This window comes from Piliocolobus tephrosceles, chromosome 3 (genome assembly GCF_002776525.5).
Source record: "Piliocolobus tephrosceles isolate RC106 chromosome 3, ASM277652v3, whole genome shotgun sequence".
In the NCBI taxonomy this organism is placed as follows: Eukaryota; Metazoa; Chordata; class Mammalia; order Primates; family Cercopithecidae; genus Piliocolobus; species Piliocolobus tephrosceles.
The window spans coordinates 138098312-138105434 of NC_045436.1; the positions used below are offsets into that span (position 1 = coordinate 138098312).

The 7123-nt window shown below is 39.0% G+C and overlaps 1 protein-coding gene across 1 annotated transcript in view; it reads right to left on the minus strand.

Moving 5' to 3' along the window:
• The window catches only part of LOC113225095 (NF-X1-type zinc finger protein NFXL1-like), a 22906-nt gene extending 16011 nt beyond the window's left edge, over nt 1-6895 (minus strand). Inside the window, exon 1 of the mRNA XM_026455814.1 lies at nt 6826-6895. The gene's annotated coding sequence lies outside the window, so the exon portion shown is untranslated. The remainder of the gene's footprint in view (nt 1-6825) is intronic.
• Nucleotides 6896-7123: the final 228 nt, after the last annotated feature.

The window sequence follows — 7123 nt, forward strand, 5'->3', positions numbered from 1 at the left end:
CTCCATCCCTTTATTTTGAGCCTATGTATGTCTCTGCATGTGAGATGAGTCTCCTGAATACAGTAGACTGATGGGTCTTGACTCTTTATCCAGTTTGCCAGTCTCTGTCTTTTAATTGGAGCATTTAGTCCATTTACATTTAAGGTTAATATTATTATGTGTGAACTTGATCCCGCCATTATGATACTAACTGGTTATTTTGCTCGTTAGTTGATGCAGTTTCTTCCTAGCCTCAATGGTCTTTACATTTTGGCATGTTTTTGCAATGGCTGGTACCGGTTGTTCCTTTCTTGTTTAGTGCTTCCTTCAGGGTCTCTTGTAAGGCAGGCCTGGTGTTGACAAAATCTCTAAGCATTTCCTTGTCTGTAAAGGATTTTATTTCTCCTTCACTTATGAAACTTAGTTTGGCTGGATATGAAATTCTGGGTTGAAAATTCTTTTCTTTAAGAATATGAATATTGGCCCCCACTCTCTTCTGGCTTGGAGAGTTTCCACTGAGAGATCTGCTGTTAGTCTGATGGGCTTCCCTTTGTGGGTAACCCGACCTTTCTCTCTGGCTGCCCTTAAGATTTTTTCCTTCATTTCAACCTTGGTGAATCTGGCAATTATGTGTCTTGGAGTTGCTCTTCTCGAGGAGTATCTTTGTGGCGTTCTCTGCATTTCATGAATTTGAATGTTGCCCTGCCTTACTACGTTGGGGAAGTTCTCCTGGATGATATCCTGAAGAGTGTTTTCCAACTTGGTTCCATTTTCTCCCTCACTTTCAGGCACCCCAATCAGACATAGATTTGGTCTTTTTACATAATCCCATACTTCTTGCAGGCTTTGTTCATTTCTTTTTCTTCTTTTTTCTTTAGACTTCTCTTCTCGCTTCATTTCATTCATTTATCCTCAATTGCTGATACTCTTTCTTCCAGTTGATCGAGTCAGTTACTGAAGCTTGTGCATTTGTCACGTATTTCTCGTGTCATGGTTTTCATCTCTGTCAGTTCGTTTATGGCCTTCTCTGCATTAATTATTCTGGTTATCAATTCTTCCACTCTTTTTTCAAGATTTTTAGTTTCTTTGAGCTGGGTACATAATTCCTCCTTTAGCTCTGAGAAGTTTGATGGGCTGAAGCCTTCTTCTTTCATCTTGTCAAAGTCATTCTCTGACCAGCTTTGATTCGTTGCTGGCGATGAGCTGTCTTCCTTTGGAGGGGGAGATGAGCTCTTATTCTTTGAATTTCCAGCTTTTCTGCCCTGCTTTTTCCCCATCTTTGTGGTTTTATCTTCCTCTGGTCATTGATGATGGTGACGTATTGATGGGGTTTTGGTGTGGGTATCCTTCCTGTTTGTTAGTTTTCCTTCTAACAGGCCCCTCAACTGTAGGTCTGTTGGAGATTGCTTGAGGTCCACTCCAGACCCTGTTTGCCTGGGTGTCAGCAGCAGAGGCTGCAGAAGATAGAATATTGCTGAACAGTGAGTGTACCTGTCTGATTCTTACTCTGGAAGCTTCCTCTCAGGGGTGTACTCCACCGTGTGAGATTTGGGGTGTCGGTCTGCCCCTAGTGGGGGATGTCTCCCAGTTAGGCTACTAAGGGATCAGGGACCCACTTGAGCAGGCAGTCTGTCCCTTCTCAGATCTCAACCTCCGTGTTGTGAGATCCACTGCTCTCTTCAAAGCTGTCAGACAGAGTCGTTTGCGTCTGCAGAGGTTTCTCCTGCTTTTGTTGTTGTTGTTGTTGTTGTTATTATTGTTGTTTAGCTGTGACCTGTCCCCAGAGATGGAGTCTACAGAGACTGGCAGGCTTCCTTGAGCTGCTGTGAGCTCCACCCAGTTCGATCTTCCCAGGGCTCTGTTTACCTACTTAAGCCTCAGCAATGGTGGGCGCCCCTCCCCCAGCCTCACTGCTGCCTTGCAGTTAGATCGCAGACTGCTGTGCTAGCAATGAGGAAGGCTCGGTGGGCGTGGGACCCTCCCGGCCAGGTGTGGGATATAATCTCCTGGTGTGCCCGTTTGCTTAAAGTGCTGTATTGGGGTGGGAGTTACCTGATTTTCCAGGTGTTATGTGTCTCAGTTCCCCTGACTACAAAAAGGGATTCCCTTCCCCCTTGCGCTTCCCAGGTGAGGCGATGCCTCGCCCTGCTTCAGCTCTGGCTGGTTGGGCTGCAACAGCTGACCAGCACCAATTGTCCGGCACTCCCTAGTGAGATAAACCCAGTATCTCAGTTGAAAATGCAGAAATCACCTGTCTTCTGTGTTGCTCGCGCTGGGAGCTGGAGACTGGAGCTGTTCCTATTTGGCCATCTTGCTCCGCCCCCCAAACTTTTAACATTGGCAAACAATATTGTCTGCAGATATACATACTGGTAGTAAAAACTGTAAATAAAAGTAAGGAAAGGATTACTATAAAAGGGTGGTTAGCCTATAGGATAGGTGATGGGAACTATAGTCAGACAGGGACCTTGACAAATTTCTGGTATGTCAACATTACTTGATTTTTTGACCTGGGTAGAGTTAACATGGTATTCACTTTTTAACTGTTAAACCATACATATTTATATTATATTATGTACTTTTAGATATATATGTGATATTTCATTGCTTAAAAAAATTAAATCACGTGACCATTTTCCTGTTAGATGTGTAAGTAAGTATATGTCATCTCAAAACCCAGGTTATATTTCTGAAAAAACTGAAAAGCAGTTACAAAGAAAGCTGACTTGAATGCACAAGATAAAATGATGGCTATCTTTAATACAGATTTCATAGCAAAAAACAGAGGTCTTTCTAAAATATTCACTTAAGAGATGAGATGTATTGCCCTTCGCACTCAAAGCGGGACAGGGTTTTTCTACTCTACTCAGCCCTCAACATCATTCTGCTAGCACTTCAGTAAGTCATACCAAACAGTTTACTGACAAACAACACTGTCTGCATCAAAATGTTCCACTTTAATTCCAATAATAGGAAAAGCCCTCTTTCAAAAGAACTAAGAAACGCTTGTAGAACAATATTGTTTGTAGATAATCATAATCACCATAACTACCACATATATAGTGCTTACCATTAACTAAGTCCATTACATGTTATTACCTCATATAATACTCAGCACTCTGACATGGGTATTACTAGTGCACCATTTTATATATGAACAAGTTCAGTTACAGAGAAGTTAAATAATTTTTCCAACTAAAAAGTAGAAAAGTTTGCATGGGAATGAGAAAACCAAATTCATAAATAATTTTAAAAAGCAGAAATACCAGCCAGGCACAGTGTCTCACACCTGTAATCCCAGCACTTTGGGAAGCCAACATGGGCGAATCACGAGTTCAGGGGTTCAAGACCAGCCTAGCCAACATGGTGAAACCCTGTTTCTACTAAAAATACAAAAAATTAGCTGGGCGTAGTGGCGTGTGCCTGTAATCTCAGCTACTTGGGCAGCTGAGGCAGAAGAATCGCTTGAACCTGGAAGGTTGAGGTTGTAGTGAGCCAGATTGCACCACTGTACTCCAACACTGTAAGACTCCGTCTCAAAAAAAAAAAAAAAAAGTAGAAATACCACATGATCTCACTTATATGTGAAATATAAAAAAGCTGAACTCATATAAGTGAAAGAACAGAATGGTAGTTGCCAGTGACTGAAGGACAGAAGGGGATTGGGAGAATTTTGGTCAAAGTATACAAAATTTCAGTTAGATATGAGAAATAAATGCAAAACATCTATTGTACAAAATAGTGACTATAGTTAATAACATATATTGTATTCTTAAACATTGCTAAGAGTAGATGTTAAGTGTTCTCACCATAAAAAAATGCATATATTAACTCAACTTGGCCATTCCACAATGTATACATATTTCAAAACATGTTGCCTATGGTAAATATATAAAATTTTAATCAATGAAAAACTTTAAACATGTTTTAAAAAATAAAATAACTGAAGCCCCATACCACGCAAAATAAAATAAAACTTCCATTTTGTTCCTCTTTATATCTCTTTTTAAAAAGAGCAGAAATGCATATGTGGGGCACCGTTTAAAGGTATGTTCTTAATGGCATCCTTATGTTTTCATTTAGTTAAATTCAAACCTAATAATCCATAGAGTGTATATCAGAGACACAGTGGAGCTGGAAGGATAAGCTTACGCCACTCCCACAATTTATTCTTTTATTCACATTCAATAAACATTTACCAGCAGCTTAATGTGTACAACCTGTGTAACAGGCACTGGATACAAAGACAAATACAACATAGTCCCCCACCCATAAGAATCTATAGTATGGGAAAGAGACGAGAACATATATAAGAGTACATCAGAATTTACCAGAATCCCATACCTTAACTTTGAAGTACAAAGATTCAAAGTGATATACTTCTTGGCTGATTCTAATTATGACCTCATTCTGTAGCTCACTGGTTCTCAATGTGTGCTCTTGGACCAACAGTATCACTATTGCTTACTATTTAACAGAAATGCAAAATGTAGGCCCCACTCCAGGCCTACAAAATCAGAAACTCTAGATGGGGACCCAGCAATCTGTGTTTGTTTGTTTGTTTGTTTTTTGAGAGGAGTTTTGCTTTGTTGCCCAAGCTGGAGTGCAATGGCACTATCTTGGCTCACTGCAACTTCCGCCTCCCAGGTTCAAGCGATTCTCCTGCCTCAGCCTCCCGAGTAGCTGGGATTACAGGCACACGCCACCACGCCAGGCTATTTTTTTTTCTTTTGTATTTTTTAGTAGAAACGGGGTTTCACCATGTTAGCCAGGTTGCTATCAAACTCCTGACCTCAGGTCATCCACCCACCTCAGCCTCCCAAAGTGCTGGGATTACAGGTATAAGCCACCATGCCCGGCCCAGCAATCTGTGTTTTAACAAACCCTTAAAGTGATTCGAATGAATGTTAAAGCGTTAGAATTACTGTTATGGTGCCACCAACGTCAAGGGACCATAAATGAAAATGAGTTCTACTAGACACAGTGAAATTCACCAGTCTACTCTTAGATTGTCCCAAACTATAACGGCCATTTGGATTGTTCCCAGGCTCCAGATACATTTTTCAAGAAAGTCCAAGGAGATCTAGTAATACCAGGGGTTCCAGAAGGACCTAGAATCCAAAATCATGAAAATGACCCATCTAGTCCCACCAAAAGTCATAGCATCACAACTTATTTATAACTAAGGAAATTCTAAGTTACAAATTAGCAACACCTGAATTAAATTATCATGTTTCTTCCTAATAAATCATACAAGGTTACTAAGATTAAAAATAAAACATTCCCAACTACTTATTACCTGGAATCTGAATTGGGATGAAATAAAATTTATTTTAACAAGGCAAGTTCAGGATTTGAATAATTCAAAAAATTAAATTTGAAATATCCCACACCCTAGTTTCACTTATAAAGACAGGATTATCGAAATAACCATTTGTTACTTCAAATGGCCTCTCTTCTTATAATCTTACATAAATTTAAAAACTCAATTTCCAACAGATTTTAAATCCATAAAAAGTGGTCCAAAGCCTAAGGTATGTAATGTATTGATTCCTGTTTTATACTTAATCAAAGACGGATTATGATATTTCAGACTCAGTTGTCATCGGCCGGGCATGGTGGCTCACGCCTATAATCCCAGCACTTAGGGAGGCCAAGGCGGGTGGATCACGAGGTCAGGAGATCGAGATCATCCTGGCTAACACAATGAAACCCCGTCTCTATTAAAAATACAAAAAATTGGCCAGGCATGGTAGCGGGCGCCTGTCGTCCCAGCTACTCGGAAGGCTGAGGCAGGAGAATGGCGTGAACCTGGGAGGCGGAGCGTGCAGTGAGCCGAGATCCGACCACTGCACTCCAGCCTGGGCTACAGAGAAGACTCCGTCTCAAAAAAAAAAGAGAAAAAGAAAAGAAAAGAAAAAAAAAAGACTCAGTTGTCATCTATTTCTGACTCTAAATAAGGTGAGAAACACTTAGATAAGTGTATAAAGACAATTTAAAGGAAAAAGGTACTATATAGTACATCTGTAAGTCAAAAGGATTCCTTTTTAAATGTCTACCCAAATCAAGTAATTTTAACTGTCCCACTCCCAAATCCAGAAGTGCACCTTCCCTTTCAGATTGGCCAAATGTAGACGGACTGCTTTGGTTTCTCAAATTATTACCAGGATAAATCAGTAGCGAGTTTCTTTACCTTTTTACTTTGCACAATTTTTTCTAACTACTTTTTGATAGTTTTAGTTTGAATAAAATGCTTACACAACCACCAGAATCTTTAAAAACACAACTTTATAGGTGAATGTTTTATATTAATAGAGTAATGAACTTGAAAGAGTCAATGATCTGAATGGCACCAACACAAAAGGCCACAATGAAAATGCAGAGGTATCTTCTACGTCATCATCTTCAAAATGCTGTGGATATTAATATCTATCCTTGCACATTATCCCACCACAGATGTACACACATGCACATGCATACACACACGCATCCCTATTTTTAAAAATAAACTACTATGGATTTACTGTCTAACTGCTATGACCCACATCATTTCTGACATACTTTAAGTATGAATCACATTTTGAGGGATAAGCACTAGGTTAATACTTTATTACATAAAGTATGTAAGCTATCTCTAAAATTGCTTTCTTAAATCTTCAAAGGGTCATTTCAGGTCCTAATATCACCAAATTTATAAAATGAGATACATCTACCCTATGTCTTACATTTTTATTTAAAAAGCTACAACAGAGAAGACCTGAAATAATTTGACCAAACAAGAAAAAAGAAAATCCAAGAGAAACAATGCCCAAGGAATACAATTTAAAAGGTTCTAGTAAAGCTTACCTCTTTAGGGCACTGATTTTTGCAACAACTGAGGAGGTTCTTTTCATTTACATCAGCTGTGGTTATTTTTCTAAAAATAAGAAAGTTGATGACATTCAAACAAAAATCCATTTTATAGCATAATTTTTCTAAAAATAACTCATAATTTCAAACATATCCATAAAATTATCTTTTTTCCTCAAAAAATACTTTAATTCTCTGTAACAATTATCTTCAAATTACTTAATTGTTCTGATAACTCAAATCATCCAGCCCTTTACTACTAACAAGTCAAATGCCAAAAGTGTAATTGCTGCAA